Source organism: Dromiciops gliroides, chromosome 1 (genome assembly GCF_019393635.1).
Source record: "Dromiciops gliroides isolate mDroGli1 chromosome 1, mDroGli1.pri, whole genome shotgun sequence".
Lineage (NCBI taxonomy): Eukaryota > Metazoa > Chordata > Mammalia > Microbiotheria > Microbiotheriidae > Dromiciops > Dromiciops gliroides.
Window position 1 is genome coordinate 314,777,684 of NC_057861.1, and position 24,008 is coordinate 314,801,691.

The window sequence follows — 24,008 nt, forward strand, 5'->3', positions numbered from 1 at the left end:
GTCACTTAAACTCTGTTTGCCTCTGTTTCCTCAATTGTAAAATGGGTATAACAATAACACCTACTTCTCAAGAATGTTGTGATTAAATGAGATAATTGTAAAGTACTTAGCACAGTGCCTGACACATAGTAAATGCTATAAAAATATTAACTGTGAAGATGGTGATGATGTAGATGCAACTGTGTGACCCTGGGCAAGTCACTTAACCTCGTGTGTCTTGGTTTCCTTACCCATAAAATTGGGATAATAATGTGCCTATTTCATGGGGTTGTGGGAAGATCAACTATGCAAATCTTAAAGTACTATATAGGCAGCTAGGTGACGAAGTGGATAAAGCACTGGCCCTAGATTAAGGAGTACCTGAGTTCAAATCCAGCCTCAGACATTTGACACTTACTAGCTGTGTGACCACGGGCAAGTCACTTAACCCTCATTGCCCCACCAAAAAAAAAAAAGTACTATATAAATGCTTGTTATTATTATCCTTCTTCTTATAATCATCCATCACAGTATTGCTATGTAAAAAGTCAATAGCAGAAGCCAGAGTTATTTCTGGAGGCAAGAGAGCTGATGAGGAATGCCCAGACTTGACTCAGCTGCTATTATGTCTGACCCTGGGCAAGTAAGTTTCTTCATGAGATAGCTTTATCTGCATATTCTGCAAGGATTTAAGGGGATTCATAATTATCCCTACCAATAATAATCACAAAAACACTTAGCAAATGTATGGGAGTGAGAAATAACAGAGATAGCCATCATAGATCTTGACTGAACTCTTAAGGAAGATAGAATTGTTGGAACACAAGCTTGTTTTAGGTTCTCTCTTATCTGAATTAGCTTAGATAAATGCATGTCTTTAAGTAGAAAATTGGGGATCTTAAAACTCAATAATCCTTGCATCTTTTCCCCCCTTCCTTCCCTTGTTTCCTAGCTATTAATTGAATTGTAATCTTGACTTTGGGTCTGTATCTTTTTTTAAAAGAAATATTACAGTTTTTATGAAGTTATTATAAAACATCAGGACTCCTATATATAAAGTAATCAATGTATATATAAATTTAACATTATCTGTGTTTTAATTTTACTTCTTAGCTTGACTTTCTTTTTTTCCATCTTTTTTTTTTTAGCTTGACTTTCTAATAAATCTTTAGCTTCATTGATTTTGGCTGTTACATAAGGAGATCCTCCTTTGTCTGGGTGGTTTAAAAGCATGATTTGTCGGTGAGCATCTCTAATTTTCCCCTTATTGGCTGTAGGGCTTCTCACTTTGTCATTTTGGGTTCAAATCTGCCTCTATAATAGTCACCACTGAAGGTACATTTGAGCAGACTTGAATAGCTTGCTTCAGTTGAGGCTCCATATGCTTCATTGTTTGCAAAACATATCAGCCTGCAAATCCTAAGGCAGCAATTGTCAGTCCAACTGCTACCATTGTGCCAAGCATCCCCTCACCCCCTTCCCGCCACAGGGATGAGAAGTCTCTCTTAGCTCGCTGCCCCAGAATGCTTGGGCTCAAATCAGACCCCACCACTGCTGCCTCAGTTTCCTCTCCAGCCCCCATGTCGCTCACCATGGCTGTTGCTGGCTTGAGTATATGAAGGGCTGGGCCCCAGGCCCTGGCCTTGGCCCCTGGCCCCCCTGGGTCTGTATCTCTTTCTGTGGCTGCTCTATCAGTGTAATTTGCTTTTCACTGATCTCTGAGTAAAAACTTTCTGAGTTGGGTATTGTCATGCATGAGAATTTGATTCTGGCACCAAACTTGGCTTTTTGACTTTTAAAAAATTTTGGTTTTGCTACCTGGTTGATCTGATGATAAAATCATGGCTTTTTATATATTAAAAGGCTCACTAAGGGCCTATAAAGCCATCTGTTCTGGGCCCCATTTTGCATTTGGATAAAGTAAGTCATTAAAAAGGTTAGGAACAGAAGGATAGACCTCTGACAGACCTCAATAGAAAACTATTAAGTATCTAGGAGCTGATTGTCAGGCCTGCAGATTCCCCAGGGCATTTAGTCTCCTATTTTTTCACTGCCTCCCCACCTCCTCTGTGCCTTTTGTCCATTTATAGTCTATAAAGAACTTTCCTAAAGAAGGCATTGCCAAATATAACTTGTTATATTCCTGCGAATGAATTCCAATATTAGGTTTTGAAAATGAAAGTGTTACATGCAGATTGATATTTTAGTTTGTGGTTCATGGTCTTGTAAGCTGTAGTGTGAATTTAGGTCACTATGTTACCTGTCCTCGTGAGATTTGAATTTAGGTGCCTCTAGGATTGTAGAAGTAAAGACTGTAACCCCCTAGTAAATTACTTTCAGGCACCATCTGTCAGGAGGTGGTAAATGAATTTTCTTTGGCAGGTGGGTGTTGAGGTATGCAGTTTTCCCGTCAGCTCAGAAATCTACTGTAAGAAAGAATCATATTTCAGCAGCTCCATCTCTCTATATCTATCTGTCTGTCTATCTATCTATCCATCCACCCATCCGTCTATTTATCTATTTTTACTGCTAGCTCAATGAAAGGAAACACAAGCATCTAAGTGGAACAGTTACAATTCAGAATCGATTGACTTGTATGTGGTATAGCTGGAGAAGAAAAGGTAGCTCACCTAGGTAACGTTCTTCTATGGGGGAACAGCCTGCTTTGGTGTTTGGAAATCTGGATTCCAAGTTCCGGGTTCACTGCTAACTAATGGAATAACCTATGGCACCTCACTTCCCTAGCATTATGCCTGGAAGGGATTTGGGATATCATCTGCTTTAGAGGCCCTGTGAATGAATAGAATGCTGGACTCATAATCAAGATGGCCTGAATTTAAATTCTACATTAGACACTTATTATTAGTATGATCCTGAGCAAGTCACTTAACCCTGCTGTGCCTTAGTTTCCTCATATATAAAATAAGAGAGTTAGGCTTGATGATCTCTCAGATCTCTCATAACTCTACATCTATGATCTTATGATCCTAACTCAACCCCTTTCCTTTTTTTTTTTTTTTAGTGAGGCAATTGGGGTTAAGTGACTTGCCCAGGGTCACATAGCTAGTAAATGTTAAGTGTCTGAGGCCGGATTTGAACTCAGGTACTCCTGACTCCAGGGCTGGTGCTCTATCCACTGCACCACCTAGCTGCCCCAACCCCTTTCCTTTTAAAGAGGTAGAAGTTGAGGCCCATAGAAAGGAAATGACTCACCTAGGGCCAGGTAGGTTAGTAAATAGCAGAACCAACATTTGAACCCCGGGTCCTCCTAATGTTGCTGAACCCATTCATTCCCTCCTCTGTAAGATGGGGATTATTCTTCCATAGAGGTGTAAAGAAGGGGCCTTTTCAACCTTAAAGCACTAAAGAAATAGGAGGAGGATGGTGATGGTAATGATAACAACAATGATTAAGTTGTTTTCAGTTGTGTCTGATTCTTTGGGACCTCTTTTTGGGGGGTTGTCATCGCAAAGATACTGGAGAGATTTGCCATTTCCTTCTCCAGCTCAGTTTACAGATGAGGAAACTGAGGCAAACAGGGTTAAGTGACTGGCCCAGAGTCACACAGCTAGCAAGTGTCTGAGGTCAGATTTTAACTTAGGTCTTCCTGACTCCAGGCTTGGCACATTATCCACTGTACCGCCTAGTAACTTTGATAGCAACAACAAATACCTGCTTTGGCATAGAATTTAATAATTTGCAACTGGTTAAAAGGAGGACTCTCATGACTAGCATCTGTGGTGCATTTCCATGAACCTCATATCATCAGCCATAGAATTCAAATTATTATATATTTCTAGTGACAGATTTATCAGTAAATGGCATGACTTTATTTTTAGGACCTCAGATGATTGCTATATACATACTGGATAAGCGGCTAAGGATTCATAGGGTATTCATCATTATAAGTGGCACATTTGCGTAATGTATAATTGTGTTGGCAGTTTAGAGACCTCTAGATAATCTCTGGCTTCCTAGAGAAGTTATCTAATTCGTGACCCCGGCATTCACTCAGTCATTACATTTAGGAGGGGATTACATCATAGACTCTGGCTAAAGAAAGGGCAGTCAGGATAGGCAAGATTGACCAAATGTTTTTTTCCCCTTACCTGAAGCCTCAGGCTTCCACCTCTGTAGACACTCTGCAAAAAATGGAAAGAACACTCAACTGGGAGTTACGAAACTTTGGTCCTATTTCTAGTTCTACTGCTAATTAGCTATTCTACTCTTTCTGTGCCTTAGTTTTTTTCATTTGTAAAATGGGACTAGATGACTGCTAAGATCCTTTCTGCCTCTAAATTCCTATTCTTGGGAAAAAGCAAAGGGATATCCATTCCATTTCTTAGATTGAGACTTTTTTTTTTTTAGTGAGGCAATTGGGGTTAAGTAACTTGCTCAGGGTTACACAGCTAGTAAGTGTTAATTGTCTGAGGCTGGATTTGAACTCAGGTACTCCTGATTCCAGAGCTGGTGCTCTATCCACTGCGCCACCTAGCTGCCGAGACTCATTATTTTTAGAGGACTTAATTTTTTTAAGGCTGACCCTTCCTATCAGTTTGGAAGTGAAATAGTCTCCCATAAGCCAGGCCCTACTGTTAATCAGCATGGGAGCTTTGACATTATCTCTTTCTGACTTGGGATTGTTCACCCCTTTTAGGTCCTCTGTTCTCAAGGGCTCACTATATTGGTGCCCGATTTAATTGACAGCACACTGCTGGTCAGAGCACCAAAGCTCAAGTGATTTACCAGCCTTTACCCCTGCATCATAAGAGGTTTCAAGTATTCACCACCATGCCAGGCCAGAAGATTCTTGAAGAATCTTAATCATAGACTGGTAGATCTAATTTATAGAGGGTATTGAAAGCTGGGGAGAAGTCTTTGTTATCTGCCAATCACCTTCACTGGCTAATCTGAAGATGGTAGGAAGGATGCTTGTTGTCACAGTTTGTCACAAATTGATACGTTTAGCAATGGGCATGAATTATCTGCAATAATTCAATTTAAAAAAATTAAGTACCTATAGTGTTTAAGACACTCACTCGTTGCCAGAATCCTATACCAAGGAGGAAAAATCAAAATTTTCTGGAGATAGGAACAATAGGGAAGGAAAATAAATTATTTGCTATTTTGTATAAGAAAAAAACAAATGCCTTGGTCCATGTTTCCAAAAAAAAAAAAAAAAGGAAAATTTCAGTAAAAACAAAACACACATAAACACAATTTTGTGCTACCTGGTGATTGACATATTCTTTCTCCTAGTGAACTCAGATCACTTTTTTTTTTAATGTTAAAGGAATAGTCCAGACTGTTGAAATAGCCTCAATTTATAGCTGGAGGGTGATTGGAAAAAAAAATTGAAGTGATTAGTGAGTAACTGTTATCAGAAAATCATAGAACCAGAAATGCAAAGCCTGCAAGTGAGTTTACCACAGTGGGTGAAATCCTGAACCAATGCTATTTAACTGGCTGATGTGTTTACTTAGTGGTTCTTCTGGATGCCTTAGTCAAGAGTTCTTTGAGCTAGCTATAGAAGAACATAGAACCTTTCTTTTCTCAGAAAAGAAAGCTGGACTTGTCCACCTCAAGGCCAAACCCACAAATTATTGGGGAAACTTAACATGTACAGTGACATTATTGGGAGCCAGTAGGTAATGTACACTGTGACTTCTGAAGTTTAAAAAGGGAATTTTTTTTAAATAGGGCAATATTTATTTATTTATTCATTCATTCATTCATTCATTCATTCATTCATTCACTCACTCACTCACTCACTCACTTGTTTATTTATTTATTTATTTATTTATTTATTTATTTATTTATTTATTTATTTATTTATTTATTTATTTATTTATTGCGGGGCAATGAGGGTTAAGTGACTTGCCCAGGGTCACACAGCTAGTAAGTGTCAAGTGTCTGAGGCCAGATTTGAACTCAGGTACTCCTGAATCCAGGGCCAGTGCTTTATCCACTATGCCACTTAGCTACTACCCCCTAAAAAGGGAATATTTTAAAAATTAACTTGGAATGGTAGATTTTGAAACACCAATCATAGTGGTGTGTACTCATGGGCAACAGTTCACTTAGCTGATCTGGACTCTCTAGGCACAGATATTTAATTTTCCTCATTTTCCTTGATGTATTGCTTATGAAAGTGGAAGAAAACAACCTAAGTAGATAGAGAAAGTGTTAAGTAAGCACTTGATATCTGCCAGGCACTGTGCTCAGCAATAGGAATACAAATGCAAGCAAGCAAAAGTCCCACTTCTGCCTTTAAGGACCTTACATCTTATTGGTGAAAGACAACACATAAAGCCTAACTGGAAGTAGACCCAGGCTTATTAGTGTGGCACAAAGCCTGGCTCTGGGCAGCATGAGGTCAAGCCTCTCCTATCATAACCCAAGGTTCCAGTGGCAATAGGAGATGGGGATGATGGTAGCGTGGTATGGGGATCTAGTTCTGGGTAGGATAAGGTAAAGACTCACCTATCAAAGCCCAGCATCTCAGAGTTTAGCTAAAGTCTTTGATAGACCTCTATATTGTTTTAAAATCATTTTTCCTTGGAGTGACACTGTCTTGCTGCTTATCAGAGTACTCTCAGTAGTGACATTTCCAATTCACATTTATAGTTAACTGTGAAACAAAAGATGAAGAAATACCACAGTTATAAAAGGACAAAAACACAAAGTTGTTAGTTATGGCTTTGTTTGTTTTTTTTGTTTTTTGGTGGAGCAACGGGGGTTAAGTGACTTGCCAAGGGCCACACAGCTAGTAAGTGTCAAGTGTCTGAGGCCAGATTTGAACTCAGGTCCTCCTGAATCCAGGGCCAGTGCTTTATCCACTGCACCACCTAGCTGCCCACTATGGCTTTGACTTAATTACCAAAGGGAAAACTAGTAACACTTTGGGAAAAATCTAATTCCTTTGGAAAAGTACGGACACTTTTTCTTTGGATCTGGTCAAAGATTCTGACTACTTATGAATTAAGGGTGCTCTCAAGTATGAATCTGGGTCATTGGTTAAGGCAGACTAGGGAGACTGAGCCAAGGACATTTCTATACCATCAGTCCTTAATTTTTTTTCCAAACAAAATGGAAATCTTATTGCCATAGGCTTCAGTCTAAAGCATGAAACATCACTGTAATGCTGTCTTGGTATTGATACTATGGTACAGTGTTTTTTGTTTTTTTTTTTTTTTAGTGAGGCAATTGGGGTTAAGTCACTTGCCCAGGGTTACACAGCTAGTAAGTGTTAAGTGTCTGAGGCCAGATTTGAACTCAGGTACTCCTGACTCCAGGGCCGGTGCTCTATCCACTGCGCCACCTAGCCGCCCCCAGTGTTTTTGATAGAATGACATTCCAGGGAATTCCTTTCTAGGAATTTGTGGTTAGCAAGATTCTTTGAAGAGGACTCAAGACAGATATTTATAGATAGATAGATATAGATATAGATATAATACATAATATACAATACATATATTATATTGAATCTTATGCCCATTGTAGTTTGTGCCAGTGAATTCTCAGGTTCATAATAACAAAAAATGTTGATTAAGTTGGGAAATAGATCAGGATGTGTTCCTTACAATAAACAAATAAACAAAACCCAATGTATGTAACTAGGGTTCCTGACATATGCTTTAATCCATGCTACTGGGGAGAGTTAGGTTGATGGATGCTTAAGCCTGAGCTTGGGGGTTGATGATTGATGCTTGAGCTTGGAAGTTTTGAGCTACAGTTCTAAAACCAACTGAGTGTCCACACTAATTCTGAAACCAGTATGGCGAGCCCCACCTGGTATAGGGGAAGGATGTAGGAGGGGAGAATGTGAGGAAGAACCTAGGCTGCCTAAGGAGAGGCAAATGAGCTCAGGTCAAAAATGGAGCAGATCAAAACTCTTGTGCCAGTTAGTACATGGACTGGGCCCATGAAAGACCATTTCCCTTGTAGCCTGGGTAAGCTAAAGTGACCTGGTCTCTCAAAACAATGGACGTTGGGCTTTAAAAACCAAGCAGAGACAAAATCTTAAGAGGCAAAGGGACCCAGAGGTTAGACTGTGGAAGAATATGGCCCAGAGGAGAAAAAGAAAGACCAGTAGGAGCAAGTTAACAAATGAAACTGTTTGAGAAGAGGAGGCAGCTCCTGAAGAAATGTCCCTGTCCTACTGGGAAGAATGATTTGGCTACGCAGGTGTTGTCAGGTGAGATCATCTAGTCAGGGTCAGAGGAAGAAGAGATAAGTAGGCCTGGTTGGTTTGTGGCTTCCTATTGAGAAATAACTGAGACAGCTTTTGGCCAACCTAATCACAGTAGAGAGGTCTACTATCTTCCTGAGGCATGGATCCAAGACATGACATACAACCTCCTCACATGTGTCAGATGATGTCACTACTACCTGCTTCTGATGATTCATGTGGGCATAAATGATATTGCCTGAAAAAACAAGGAAGTGTTGCTAAAGATGACCAAGTCTTGGTCTAGAAGTTCAAAATCTTAACATAGATCACAACATCACTTCTGCCAGTTGAAGGCAAGTGTGTTAAAAATGCATCTAGAGGGGCATTTAGGTGGCGCAGTGGATAGAGCACGGGTCCTGGAGTCAGGAGTACCTGAGTTCAAATCCGGTCTCAGACACTTAACACTTACTAGTTGTGTGACCCTGGGCAAGTCACTTAACCCCAATTGCCTCACTTAAAAAAAATGCATCTAGATCTGGTCCCCCTGAGCACACCTTCCCCTCTAGTCAGTATAATAATTGCATTTACAAGTAGCCAGAATAAAGGGGCAATAGCAGGAAATAAGATTGCAGAGGGAAACTGAAAGATATGTATGAATGGTCCCAAAGATCAAAGGAGCATAGTTCACAAATTGCATCACATATTAACCAAAACTCACATCCTGGTAGCATGTGCTGAAGCTATCTGGGAAGCTATCTAGGCTTGGCTGTCAAGGTTTTTGGTGCTATGATATGTAAATCCCAGACTAATTCCAGACGGCTCCAGTTCTAGACCAGCAGACCATCAAAAGGTGCCCATAACTCTGAGATGATGGTGATATGTTAACTTTGAAATTTTACTGGGGCATCTAGGTGGTGCAGTGGATCGAGCACCAGCCCTAGAGTCAGGAGGACCTGAATTCAAGTCTTACCTCAGACATTTGATAATTCCCAGATGTGTGACCCTGGGCAAGTCACTTAACCCCATTGCCTCACAAAAAGCAAGAAAGAAAATACATTTTACTGATAACTTTGAGGTGATTTGGATACACTAATGAGCTAACTCCATGGTGGTACAGATAGGATTTGGTCTGTTTCACCTCCAAACCCTATAAAAATGAGACCCCAAACTTTGTCTCACCGCACCCTGCCTTTACTACCCCATCCCTTTTCCCCATCTATCTCTGTATGTCTCCCCACTCTTTGCTTCTTGTCTTTGTATTTTCTGTGTTTTTTGCCCTCACACCCTTTGTGGTTATTAAAGTGTGATTGCCACCCCATTTCCTACTGCCAATTGTGGCAGTACTTGGTGAATACCCCAAACTGGGCATGCCTGCTCCCCATTTCATAATTTCTTTAATTGATTATCAGTTCAACAAGGAAGGTGATAAGAAGAAAGAGGGGCATATGTGGGAAGTGTCCAAGTGGTTAATGAAGATGGTGTCTGAGAACAGGACTTGGACTTGGATTTCTGGATCATAGCTTAAAATATAGGAATTGTGGGCTCCTGGTCAATGAAGGGGTGCACTTAAGAAGTGCTAGTAAGCTGTATTTTTTATGGAGTCTTGCAAATCAAATGAAAAGTTCTTTAGAATGAAAAGGAAAGGGAAGAAAACTGCTTTTGTGGGAAGCAGCACGTTCCTGGAAAAGAGCACTGACTCTGGAGTTCCCATCATTTTGATGTAAATCCCATCCCCGATGCTGACTACTTCTGTTACTTTAGGCGAGTCAGTTAATCTCAATGTCCTCATCTATAAAATTAAAAGATTGGAGTACTTGGCTCCTGAGGCTATTGCCAGCTCTTCTTCTCGGATCCTATGGTCTTATAGCCATCCATTTAGATAGCATACAATAACTAAGATGTAGGAAGAAGAGCAGCGGAGATACCTGGAAATGTGCGGGACAAAATACCCCCAAAGGAGGTAGCAACAAAATCTGTTACTTCCACCGTTTGTGCACAAAGTATGGATAAAAAGCAAGATGATTCAACAAAAGGAGGCAAGTTTGGTCTCATAAATATAATTGAGAATTGCTGCAATGAAACCCACGACTGCTATGTGACTTGGGAAGAGAATATTTTATTCATAATGAACAGGTAAAAGGAAAAAGGGTTGTAGATTAGCATTTATGTTAAGAGGAGAAACTTGTGAGGCAATTCAGAAGCCATAAGAGTATGGTAGGAGACAGGAAGTATGTACGTGTGTGTGTGTGTATGTATGTATTTGTATACATGTATAAATATGCATATAGGTGTGTGCATACATAGATGTGTACATATATACATACACATGTGTATGTGTGTGTATCCCCTCATCATATGAGCCACAGCAATTTAGTGCCTTGCTTTTTGGTGGAAATCAGATTGAATATATAATTTCCCTTTGCTGCTTTATATATAAATATATACTTACATATAGTATAATATATAGTGTAAATAGATAAGATTTATATATTATATATAACAAGATTTATACATATTATACAAATAGATATGATTGAGATATAATATAAAGATATGCTTTATATATATTACATATAATATATAGAAAACATTTGGGCAAATATAAGTGAACACAAAAGAAATACATACTATTATAATGCAGGGATATTTCAGACTATCTGGTCAGAAAGAGGAAATGAAAAGTTCAGGAAACAGACCATAAACCTGGTGTATAGGTATGATATAGTAGTGATGAGGAAATTTTAATTATTTTGCTCTCTCAGGGGGAAGTGGATTCTTCCTTAATGGGGTCTTCAAGAAAAGGCTGGGTGACCACTGTTTGGGTATGTTATAAGAGAGATCGCTTTCAGATGTGGTTTCTTTTCTGGCCAGAAACCATGAAGGTCTTTCTCTTCCAGTCTGATTTTGGGTTTGAAGTTCTATTTTTTTTGGGCTGGGCAATTAGTGTTAAGTGACTTGCCCAGGGTCACACAGCTAGTAAGGTGGCCACTGCGCCTCCTAGCTGCCCCTTTTTTTTTTCAAATAGGCAAACTTGGCCATTTTTTGTGCCTCATTTCTTACCCAGCCTTAAATCACTGAGTGTGTCTTGTTACCTCAGACAAACCGAGACAGACCTTAACTTAAAAAGGCCAAGGTTTCCCACTGCATCTGGGACCATGTCCAATTGTCCTGACCTTTGTCTTGCCATTGGACTCAGATCGCTCCAGAGATGAGAGTGAGGCTAATGACTTTGCGGAGCCTTCCCTCACTTAAATCCAATTCACTTGTGAATCATGACATCACCCTCCTGATGTCGTTGGTCCTCTTTGAGAATGAAGGACAAACAATAACTTTCAGATAATAGACTGTGTGGTTTTTTTGTTTGTTTGTTTTTTCTTTTTTGGGGGGGAGGGGCAGGGGAATGAGGGTTAAGTGACTTGCCTAGGGTCACACAGCTAGTAAGTGTCAAGTGTCTGAGGCCCGATTTGAACCCAGGTCCTCCCGAATCCAGGGCCAGTGCTCTATCTACTGCGCCACCTAGTAGACCCCTAGACTGTTTTATCATTTGCTGCAATCCCTTCCACCTTTCAAAGGCTGTGATTTTGAAGATTGTTACTTGTCTCTGGCCTCATAGCTAATGAGTATTATGGAAGAGAATTTGAATGCAGGCCTTCCTGAATCCAAGTCCAGAAACCAATCCACTGACACAAACAAATACTACATACAGATAAACTCAAAATTTAAAAAAGGGGAAAAGAATGCAGACTGGACTGAATTTTGGGAAATCATGTGGTACTTCCCATAACCCCAAGTTTCTCCCCTAATCCAAAAATCTCTTTTTAGCGTTATTTTTTTTTCTGCTGATGCTTTATGACTATGAATCATGAGAATATCATAATCCCCAATTTTGGATCTCTCAAAGGGAAATGAAAGGTATATGGTAGCTATAAATATACTACAGACTATTGCCAACAGTGAATTTAATATAAGAAGTATAAAAAATGATAAGAAAAAAAAAGATTATAGGTAGTGGGGTAGCTGTGGGAAAAGGTAAAGCCAGACCTATGCAGGACTTTGCCCTGCCACACAGGGGTGCCAGATGTACTTGATTCCCATGGTAATGAGGGTTCCTACACTTAGGGTCACTGTCCTCTACCTAATGTCACCATTGGGCTGGTACCCACTGGCAGAACCTACCTTCCCCCTTAGAGAATCCCTATGAGAGGACAGTGTACACCCCTGTCTGATGTGACTTTACCAGCAATTACACTGTCTTCTGACTCACTGCCATCCTAACCCTAGCCACTCAACTGAATTTGCTGCAATTGCAAGAATTCCCAGTTGCTGTTCTGGAGTTGGTCACGTATTAAATTTATTGTTGTTGTTCAGTCGTTTTTTTTCAGTCATTCCCGACTCTTTGTGATCCCATTTGGAGTTTCCTTGTCCAAGATACCGGAGTGGTTTGCCATTTCTTTTTCCAGTAGCTTATTTTACAGATGAGGAAACTGAGGCCAACAGGATTAAGTGACTTGCCCAGGGTCACACAGCTAGTAAGTGTCCAAAGTAAAATTTGAGATCACAGATCCACTGAGGTATTATCAGTAATTAATATATGGTTATTATATTAAAGGGCTTTCCCCCTCTCTAATAAAATAATGATAGCTAACATTTATGTAGGGGTTTAAGGTCATAAAGTTAATCAGATGCTATGTTTCTGGATCCTCTTGCCTATTTCCAAAAAGGTAGTCATGTGCTCTGTGGGTTTTTTTCCTCCCTTATAAACTGAAATCCTGAGGAGGTGATCTACTCAATACCTTCATTTAGGATACGGTTTTTCTAAGTGCTGGGAAACTGATTTCTGGTCAGTGCTTTCCCTCTGCCAATTCTGGGTTGCCCCATCTCTGACTTCCTCTACTTCATCACTTGCTCAATCTCGGTTTCACTTGGGTCTTAGTTTCACTTGCACTTGTAATCAACCGCCCTGGTTTTCCTGCTGGCATCGAACATATTGGCAGTCAGCCATACTTAGCTTACTAGGCATAGACTGGTAGACTTTTTTTAATTTGAGGTGGTAATCTGAGCTAGTGTCCTAACCCTGTCTCAATTGATAGTTTCTATCACCTTATTCTGGAGCAATAATTCTGTGTGTATCATACATTCTCACATAGGGGAGAGTGTGTGTGTGTGTGTGTGTGTGTGTGTGTGTGTGTGTGTATGTGTGTGTTTTGCCAACCTGAGAGTGTTATAGTAGACTTCCTCTGGAAACTCCTTTGGCCAGTGTAGATTGTCAACTCCTCTGTAATTCATAATCTTTTAGGGTTGTCTGGTGGTCTGAGAGATTGGGTGGCTTACCTATAACAATATAGCTAGTGTGTGTGTCAAAGGTAGGATTTGAACCCAGGTTTTCTTGTCTTCTTAATGCCAAGGATAGTCCTTTGTAATTCTGTGTCATATATTGTCATATATGTGAGGATGTATGCTTGCATAGATAGATGGATGGATAGATGATGAATAGGTGGATGGATAGATAGATGGATAGATGAATGGATAGATGAATGGATAAATAGATAGATGGATAGATGAATGGATAGATGGATGGATGAATAGATAGATGGATAGATGAATGGATAGATGGATGGATGAATAGATAGATGGATAGATGAATGGATAGATGGATGGATGGATAGATGAATAGATGAATGGATGGATGGATGGATAGATAGATGGGGAGAGAGAGAGAGAGAGAGAGAGAGATGCATGTGCCCATGCACTGAGAAGCATCATGGTAGAATAGACAGAGAGCTGGCCTTCAAGCCGGAAAGAACCTGGATCCAAATCCAAGCTTTGATCCATACTGACCATGTGACTTTGGGAAAATTACTTATCTTTTCAGTGTTCTATTCAGGTGGCAAAGCCAAAGAGAAAGGGATCCCTGTACGCTGTATATTAACTTAGAAAACCACAAGTTAACATCTATATTGTATTTTTATTTACTTTGTTAAACATTTCCCAATTATACCTTGGTCTGATTTTGGCTGTAGCTCTGGAGTTTTGTAGGCCATTTGTGTTTGTTTATTTGTTTCGGGGCAATGGGGTTAAGTGACTTGCCCAGGATCACACAGCTAGTAAGTGTCAAGTGTCTGAGGCTCGATTTGAAGTCAGGTCTTCCTGAATCCAGGGCCGCTGCTTTATCCACTGTGCCAGGTAGCCGCCCGATTTGTAGGCCATTTGTAATGGTGAGTTTGACACCTCAGATCTATGTAACTATCTCATACTACAAGTTGAAGAGAAGGTACCAACTTGCATTGATAGAGGGAGTTTCCTTATGTTCAAGTTCCTTATACCAATGAAATCCTAGCACAGCTACATGGCACAGTGTAGAGTGCTGGACCTAGAGTTGGGGGACCTGAGCTAAAATCTGACCTCAAACACCTCCTAACTCTGTGACCCTGAGCAAATCGTAAATTTTGTGTCAGTTTCCTCATCTGTAAAATGGTAATAAAAATAGCACCCACTTTCCAGGGTTATTGTGAAGATCAAATTAGATCGTAATTGTAAAGCACTTAGTACAGTGCCTGGCACAAGGTAAGCACTATAGAAATGTTAGTCATTATTATTATCATTATTCAAGTATGTCCCCATATATGAATATATGTGTATAAAATATATGTGCATGCACATGTATCTATATCCACGTGTGCATATATATAATAGGCATAAATATTTGTCCATGTTAATGTGTATACATGTATGTATATAATGAACATTTATCTGTATTTATCTGTAGTTTTATGTATATTTTTTGTTGTTCAGTCATTTCAGTCACATCCAACTCTTCATGATCTGATTTGGATTTTTTTTGGCAAAGATACTAGAGTGGTTTGTCATTTTCTTCTCCAGCTTATTTTACAGATGAGGAAACCAAAGCAAACAGGGTTAAGTAACTTGCACAGGGTCACACAGATAGTGTCTGAGGCCAGGTTTGAACTCAGGTCCCCCTGACTCCAAGTCCAGTGCACCATGTCTACTGCACCACCCAGCTGCCCGTGGCCTTCTCTATAAACTACTTAATTTAGCTCATACTGTTGCTCCCGTCTGTGCCGTCAAACCTCATTTATTCCTTTTACCATGAGCCACAAGGGGGTCTGTATTCAAGAGTATGGATGGTTGAGGGTAAAATTATCCCACAATTAGAAAAAATTCAAAGTTCATTATATTCATTCTGGATGAGTAATACCATTTGGATGTGGACAGGGTAACAGGCAAACATCCACATATTACTGTACTTCACTCCCTCTATAGTTCGACAGAACTGGTCTTCTTACTTTCCACATCCAGAAAAAGAACTATGGAGTCTGAATGCAGATTGAAACATACTATTTTCATTTTTGTTGTTGATCTTTTTGGCTGCTGTTGTTGTTATTTCTTCTTTCTTATGGTTTTCCCCTTTTGTTCTGATTCTTCCTTTACAACATGACTAATGTGGAAATATGTTTAACATGATTGTACTATATAACCTATATCAAATTGCTTGCTGGCTTCGGGGGAGGGAAGGGAGGGTTGGAGAAAAATTGGAACTCAGAATCTTACAAAAATGAATGTTGAAAACTATCTTTACATGCAATTGGAAAAAAATAAAGGTTTGAGGGGAAAAAAAAGAACTGGTCTTTTTGCCACACTTCACACAAAAAATTACATTTCCTTGTTTTTTTGTAGTTTCCTGTGCCTGGAATGCACTCCCTCCTTCTTGTCTTAGATCATTAGTTTCTCTCTTGAAGCTCACTTTGATTGTTTCCTCTTGCAGGGGGAGTTTTTCTAGCTACCTTTCCCTTCCCTGACCTGCTGGTGCCTTCCCCTTTCTCTGAAACTCCTTGAACCTGTTTCTCACAATAGTTTTATGTGTACATATTGTCTTTCCTGGTAGAATGCAAGGTGGTTGTTGTTTTGTTTATGTCACCAGTGCCTAGCACTGTATTTGGCATATAGTTGGTGCTTAAATGCTTGGTGATTACTTTTATATGTATGCTGTTTAAACAAATATGGCAAATGAATGTAAAGCTTTTTGTTATAGGAGACTGGGGCTGTCATGGAGGAAAGTATGTTTAACAGGGTATTGGGGTTTTTTTCCCCCTATGAGATTTTGCCCCACTTCTTGTTTCACTCCTTGATTTCCAGTGTGAAGTCTAGGGTTTTGTGTGCTGGGGCAAGGAAATGAAAATCATTTCTCCAGCCTTTATTTTCAGGGATGGAGTTACGGGCAGCAATCTCCAAGGAACAAATTGCTTTGGCAGGAAGTACAGCATGACAGGAGAAGATAGTTTAGCAGAGACACAATATTTTGTAAATAGGTTCACTCAAGGAGACTCAGATATGGAGATTCAAGTGAAGTGATTCAAGTTCTCAATATTTGGTAGCTAATACTACCTAGTTTCAATTTACAGAGGGCAACAGTACTCTAGCAGGGCACCTTGGTTTATACCATAAATATCTTCCTGAAAATTTGGTAATTGATGGAATTTTTACATGGATAAACCTATTAAATGTGCTTGGGTAGAGTATAATTTAAATACCTTATTATAGGATTCCTTTAATTAAAACATAGAGAGCAAATATTCCCATAGTCAATATTATGTGGTAGAAAGAACACTTGTCAAATGACCTGGATTCAAAACCTAGTTTTCAGTACATCTGTGTCCTTGGGAAAGTGACCTCACCTCTCTGGGTCTGTTTCCTTTTCTGTAAAATGACCAGCTTGGACTAGATGATCTTTATGGTCTCTTCTTGCTTTATGTTTTATGATCTCTCTTAATATGATTTGAAACCTCAAATGTACACAATTTTCTAGACACAGCTGTAATCATTCATTTGATGTCATCTTTGATAGAATGTAAGCTGCTTAAGAGCAAGAACTATTTAATTTTTTCATATGGAAGTGATCCTCTTACAGTGAAGGTCTGACCATATTATTCTCCTTATTTGGTAAACTCCATTGGCTTCCTATTCTTTCCAGAACCCAATAGAAGATCTTTTGTATAGTGTTTAACGCTCCTCTCAAGCCCCTTCCTAATTTTCCAGTCTTTTTACACCTTACTCTGCTCTATATGTTCTATGCTGCAGTGACACTGTCATCTTTACTATTCCTCTCATGTTGTACTCCATCTTTGTACTCTGGAAATTTTCACTGGCTATCCACCATACCTGGGATTGTCTCCTTCTTCATCTCTGCCTCCTGCCTTCACTGGCTTCTCAGGTCCCAGCTAAGATCCTACCTTCAGCAAGAAGCCTTTCTGGATCCCTCTTAATGCTTCCTTCTGAAATGATTTCCAATTCATTCTGTATTTTGCATATACATGGTTGTTTGCATGTTTTCTTTCTCATTAGACTTTGAACTGCTGAAAGCGGGAGTGTTTTTCCCCTTTCTTTGTATCCCCAGAACTTAGCATAGTCCCTGGTACATAATAAGGGCATAATAAATGCTTTTTGACTTATTACCTTGACTTCTGTCCTTTGAACCTCGCACAGTCCCTGGGACATAGTGGGTGCATAATAAATGCTTATCGATTTATTCAACAATCATCCATCCATCAAATCAGTCAATTCTTACTTTTATTCTTTTATAGTAATATGATCTCCATACTTTCTTCCTACCACCAATTTGAACTCTCTGTTGTTCAGTCATTTTTCAGTCATGTCCAACTCTCTGTGATCCCATTTAGGGTTTTCTTGGCATAGATACTGGAGTGGTTTGCCATTTCCTTCTCCAGCTCATTTTACAGATGAGGAAACTGAGGTAAACAGGATTAAGTGACTTGCCCAGGGTCACACAGCTAGTAAGTGTGGATTTGGAGTCAGAGTTTTCCTGACTCCAGACCCAGCAGCTTATCTACTGTATCACCTAGCTGCTCATGGACTCTCTTGGTGTGGTTGAATAACACATGTTCACATTCCTAAATGCCTGTCAAGTGGGCAGCTGTGGTTCTCTAGAACACTGGCCTCTTGGAGGGTCTGTTACTTGAAATTTCCAGACTCCTTTAGATCTCTGTCAGAATTCCATGTCTTGGTCCTGTCAAGTCCTCAGGCCTCCAGAACTTTCCTCTTCAGCATGATGTTGAGGTTAGAGCTGTGGCCAGAACCCAAGAGACTTGAGTTCTAAACCTCACTCAGGCACCAGCCTCAAGTTACTTAACTTTTCCAAATTCGAGATGTTGGTACCTTTGCTCCTTGCAGACTCAGGGCCGGAGGAAAGGATCTTTTGGGAGAGTTGGTGGGGGTGGAGGGGTGCGGGTGGAGCATGTTGAATAGAATAGCTAGGATTGTGTGATTATCCTAAGCTTTAGCTTTAGCTTGTGCATTTGGAGTATGCCTATAGTTTGCATTTGGGGAGGGGTGGACGTAGAGGGGGTGGGCTTCCCCCTTATTGCATCTCCTCACTTCCCTTTTCCCTTTTCCAGTCACCTTTAGTTACTTCTCTCTTCAGGGCAAACGGTTTTTCATCAGGATGCTTTCCTCTGTTACTTCAGGCTTTCGATGTGTCTGCCTCATTTCCTAGACCCTGCTTTCTGCAGCTGAAATTAGAAACCTTGAAAAAAGCCAAGCAAATGCTGGAATCTCATGAAGGAGATTGGCTTGAAATAGCCCAAACCTACAGCTGAAGTGTCTGGCTGTAATTCCAGGGAGAGCTTCTGATGGGGAGCTCTTTTGTCTGCCGGTAATTGCTTCTGTTCTCCAAGTTCACTTGGACTTTGAGATAGCTAGATGGAGATCTAGATGCCTTTGTGTTTGATACCCCCCTTTGGCCATTTTCTGCTTTCTTGTCCCTTTTCCCTGTCGAGTAGATTTTCTTTTTAAAGCCTGACTGGCAGACATATAGAAGTATGCACACATTAAAAAAAAAAGTATACACACATAGAGGATCATAGATTTAGAGCTAGAAGGGACCTTATGAGACATAATCTAGGCCAGGGATTCTTAACTTTTTTTTTTATCATGGAGCTCTTTGGCAGTCTGGAAGAGTCTGCAAATACCTGATTTTTTTCTATACATAAAATGAAATATATAGAATTATAATGCAAACCAAAGGCTAGTGAAAATGAAGAAGTAATTCTTTCCCCATCCACATTCATGGATACCCTAGAACCTATCCATGGTTGCAGGTTAGTATCCCTTGATCTAGTACAATTCACTAATTTTGTTAACCATGGGGGAATATATTTTGAGATAAAAGGGAACTTACAGAGCCCCTAGTCCAACCCTTTAATTCTACAGAGAACAAAACTGAGTGAATTACCCAAGGTGTGGGTTTCTAATGCCACCCCTTACTCTCATTCCTGTGTTCAAATTAGAAAGACTTTTCTCATGTGTCATGAAGAAAGTCACTTTATTAATCTAGACCTCAGTTTTTTCTTTTTTATCTCCCCCCTTGGGGTAGTTAGGTGTTCCAGTGGTTAGAGCACTGGCCCTGGAGTCAAGAGTACCTGAGTTCAAATCTCACCTCAGACATTTACTAGCTGTGTGACCTTGCCACTTAATCCCAACAGCCTTAAACATCCAGAGGCATCTCCAGTCATCCTGATGTATAACTTGCCACTGGACACAGATAGGCTTTGGAGGAAAGAGTGAGGTTGGTGACCTTGAATAACCCTCCCTCACTTAAATCCAATTCAGTGCATCATGACATCACCCAGATGTCATGGTCCTCTTTGAGAATGAAGGCCAAACAACAATATCTATATGGAAAGTGTGGAAGTGAGAGTTTGTACCATGTCATGGGGAGGTGATGTCTTGACTTGCAGTGAATTGGATTTAAGTGAAGCAGGGCTGTGCAAAGTCACCAACCTCCCTCACTGGGTCCATTGGCAAGATATACAACAATGACTGAAGATGGCCCCAGGTGCAGTGGGGAAACCTTGATCTTTTTAATCTGAGGTCTTGTCTGACACATTTAGTAATTAAGTCTAGGTAAATCAACCAATCAATCAATCTGTTACGGGAAGAACATCAGGTTTCTGGCTAAAACAGAAACAATTGCTATTTACATTCACTCTGAGCCACCAAAGGGCCAGACAATGGTCAAAAGAGGTTTGGAGTAGTACCTACAGTTGGCCAATCAATGAGAGCCAGAGCAATTGGGGTTTAAGGCATAGTCCTTAAAAAAGAAATCTAGCATGACTAATTCTAATCTAATTCTTGACATCTAGGAAGGGTGGTATAGTGAATAAAAGACTAGGTTTGGAGCCAGGAAGCCCTGGATTCAAATCTTGCTTCTGCTACATAAATAGCTCTAGATTTCTGAGCAAACCATTTAACTTCTCTGGACCCCAGGCAACTCCCTATAACTTATATGTTAAATCATAGAGGAACTTCCATGCCATGAGTTCCCCAAGCCGATGAAAACACAGATCCTGGGTATAGTTACACATATATATTTTATATATTTATACGATGTATATAAAATATTACCCTTTTCAAGGAAGCATAAATATCTTCAGATCTGGAAGACATACTTTTATGTCAATGAAAAAAATGTCTTTAGTTTTAAAAAAACAGTAAAGAAAAGGGAATTTCTGGTGTGAATTTGCTTGTACAATATACATTTTTATCTCCATATAAAATTGGAAGACATTTTTGTGCCCAGATAAGCAAATGCTTAAGAAAATTGTATGCATTGGATTCTATGGAGGACCCTTCTTAACTGTATGAAGATGGTTCCAGGAGGCCCCTAGTGCCAATTTAAATGAATAGTATATTTATGATTACTTTGCTTACATTTTCTCTGAATAGCAGAAAGCATGGTGCCAACGACCTTCAAGTATATAAAAGTATTCCTACCTCTGGCACTGCACAGAGGTACAGAAGGGCAGAAGGGAGAGATCAAGAGCAAAACCAGAAACTACTACACAGAGGAGAAAAGGGAGACAACTGTGGCTGTCTCAGAAAGGGCTAACTGGTTGTGGGGCTTCAGGTGGGAGCTGTGTGATCTCTTGGGGATGTTAATACTAGTTAGTAGCTGATATTTGTATGGCACTTGAAGGTTTACTAAAGGTTTTTACAATTGTTGTCTTCTTTCCTTCTCCGATCAACCCTGTCATGTAGATACTATATATATCATTGTTGTACAGTAGTACTAGGTTGGGGGTGGAGAGGAATCCTTTTCAAGTACAGTTAAATCACTTCCCACTCTGAAGTCTGTTTTTCCTATGAGATAGTGCAGATGGCGTATGAAGTCTTTATATTGAGAACCAAGCTGGCTGTGGTGACATATATATGTTAGACTTGGCATTAGGAGATCTGGGATCAAATCTCACCCTTGAGACTTAAAATTTTTTTTAAAACATTCTTCATTCCAAATTCTCTCCCATTATGATATGATACCCATTATACGTGTGAAGTCATGCAAAGCATATTTCCATATTAGCCATATTTTTAAAAAGCAAGAAAAATAAAGTGAAAAAATATGCTTCAACCTGTACTCAAGAGTTCATCAGTTATCTCTCTGGAGGTAGAATTTTTCATCATGAATCCTTTGGAATTGTTGTGGATCATTTTATTCATCAGAGTTGCTAAGTCATTCATATTTCATCATTTTTAGAGTATTGCTGTTACTGTGTAGATTGTTTTCCTAGTGCTGTTCACTTCACTTTGAATCAATTCATATGAGTTTTTTCCAGGTTTTTCTGAAACCATCCCCCTTGTATTTCTTACAGCACAATAGTATTCCATCACAGTCATATGCCACAACTTGTTCAGCCATTCCCCAATTGATGGGCATTCCATCAATGTCCAATTCTTTATCACCACAAAAAGAGCTGCTAGAAATATTTTTGTACATATGTCACCCTTGAGACTTAATGTGTCTTTGACCATGGGAAAGTCACTAATTCTCTTAGAGCCTTTTCTTTATTTTTAAAAAAAAGTAGAGATGATTATATTGGCAGGTACTTTTTCACAGAATTCTATTTAGGAGAGTTCTTTGCAAACCATAAAGCACTATAGGAATGTGAACTGCTACTGTTATATTTATATAATTAGTATACACATATATTAAATTTTTATTTCTATCTTTCATTTTTTACATAGTCAACCTTTCCCCCTGTATTTCTTCTCTCCCCCATAACCAAACCAAAGACAAATAATTTTTAAAAGAAAGAGGCCAAAGGGAAAATATTACCCAAACTGATCAATACTTAGAAAAAAATTGGACAATATATGAAGTATTTTACACACATGTGGACCTTCCACCTCTTCAGAAGAACAGGGGAAGAGAGCTTATCTTCTACTATGTCTTATTTGGGTTTGTTCTTTGCAGCTCTGCAACATTATTTTTTGATTGTTTTGTGGTTGTTTTTGTCTACATTGTTGTCTTTTTGGCTGTTTAATTCTCAATTCTTGTTAGTATTTTCATGCTTTCTTGAATACATCTATGTATAATTTCTAACAGCAGTCATATTTCATTACATTCACTTTGGGGGGGGCGGGGCAATGAGGGTTAAGTGACTTGCCCAGGGTCACACAGCTAGTAAGTGTCAAGTGTCTGAGGCTGGATTTGAACTCAGGTCCTCCTGAATCCAGGGCTGGTGCTTTATCCACTGTGCCACCTAGTTTCCCCCCCCCAATCCCACCCCATTAATCCACTTTTAAGTGTGAATGAATTTGGTATGTATATCACATGGGTTTAATTCAGTACATCAAGGATTCATGATTTCATTAGTGTGGCTTTTTCTTCCACCAATGTAATACCTCTTTCCTTGTTTATCTTGTATGCATAAGATGATAGGGCTAGGGGGGAAAATGTCTGCTAGTTGACACCGTTCTGGGCACAATCCTCTCTACACTTAACTGGCTTATTAGAGGGGAAGTGTATTCTTGTGCCCTTACTTGAAGCCTTTCTATCTTGTCATAGGACCTACTCAAGTTTTGCCTTCCTTGGCACAGCCTTTAGAAAACCAGGATCACTGTCATATCTTGATATGTACTTCAGTGGAGGAAGTCACCTGCATCTCAATTAAAAAAACAATAAATAGCTGATTATGTCTGTCAGTATGCAGGCAGTACCTGACTTAAGTATACCCTATGGTTTAAAAACATCCTATACATACAAATGACCTGTCCTTAGGAAAGTTATTTGCCTTTGGCTGGTGGGTAAATGGTTGGCAGAGAAAGAAGGTGAGGAGGAGGGCATTCTTTTGCTTTTGGGTGGTAGACATAGGTTAGCAAGTAGTAGATGTCTTCACTGAATCTCAAGTTGCAACTGGAAAAGCATTTTCTCTAGTACATGTTGTATTATGGATTGTAACTTACTATAGGCTAGTCTGGGAAATTATTGACCATGTGCAATATCATAGCTTTCATATCTATAATACTACATACATTGGAGAGGACTTTCCTCATAACATGTTCATAGAATAACTTTTCCTCATAACATACCCCTTGAGGTAAGTTATATTATTCTAATTGTTTTTAATGAGGAAATTTAGAGACATTTAATAGCTTCCCTATGGACACATAAATGGAAAGTAGTAAATGCAAGATCTGAACCTGGTTCTTCTAATTTGCCGAATAGAACTCTTTCCTCCTTTATAACATTGTTGTTTTTTTAATGGGGAAATATATTGCAAGTATCAAATAGTTGACTTATAAACACAAACTTGGAGTTTTGTCAGTTGAAGGATGACTGGTCAACTGGAGCCTTGTTTTAATGACCTTGTGGTCAGTGATGTGGGAAAATGTGACTGTAAGATTTAAAAAAAAAAGTTTAATAACAGACAACTTCGTATGGGGTCCAAGATGGGTGGGGCCTACCTTTTAATGAAATTCCACATGAGAGTGAGTAACCTTCTAAAAAAGGCCCTATTGTATAAATGCCTGCTGAGTGTTCTGA

The 24,008-nt window shown here is 39.5% G+C and overlaps 1 protein-coding gene and 1 pseudogene across 1 annotated transcript in view; one reads left to right on the plus strand and one right to left on the minus strand.

Moving 5' to 3' along the window:
• Positions 1–24,008, plus strand: part of MYO5B (myosin VB) — a 577,307-nt gene that overhangs the window by 136,242 nt on the left and 417,057 nt on the right.
• LOC122737034 lies at positions 1,123–1,444 on the minus strand (annotated as a pseudogene).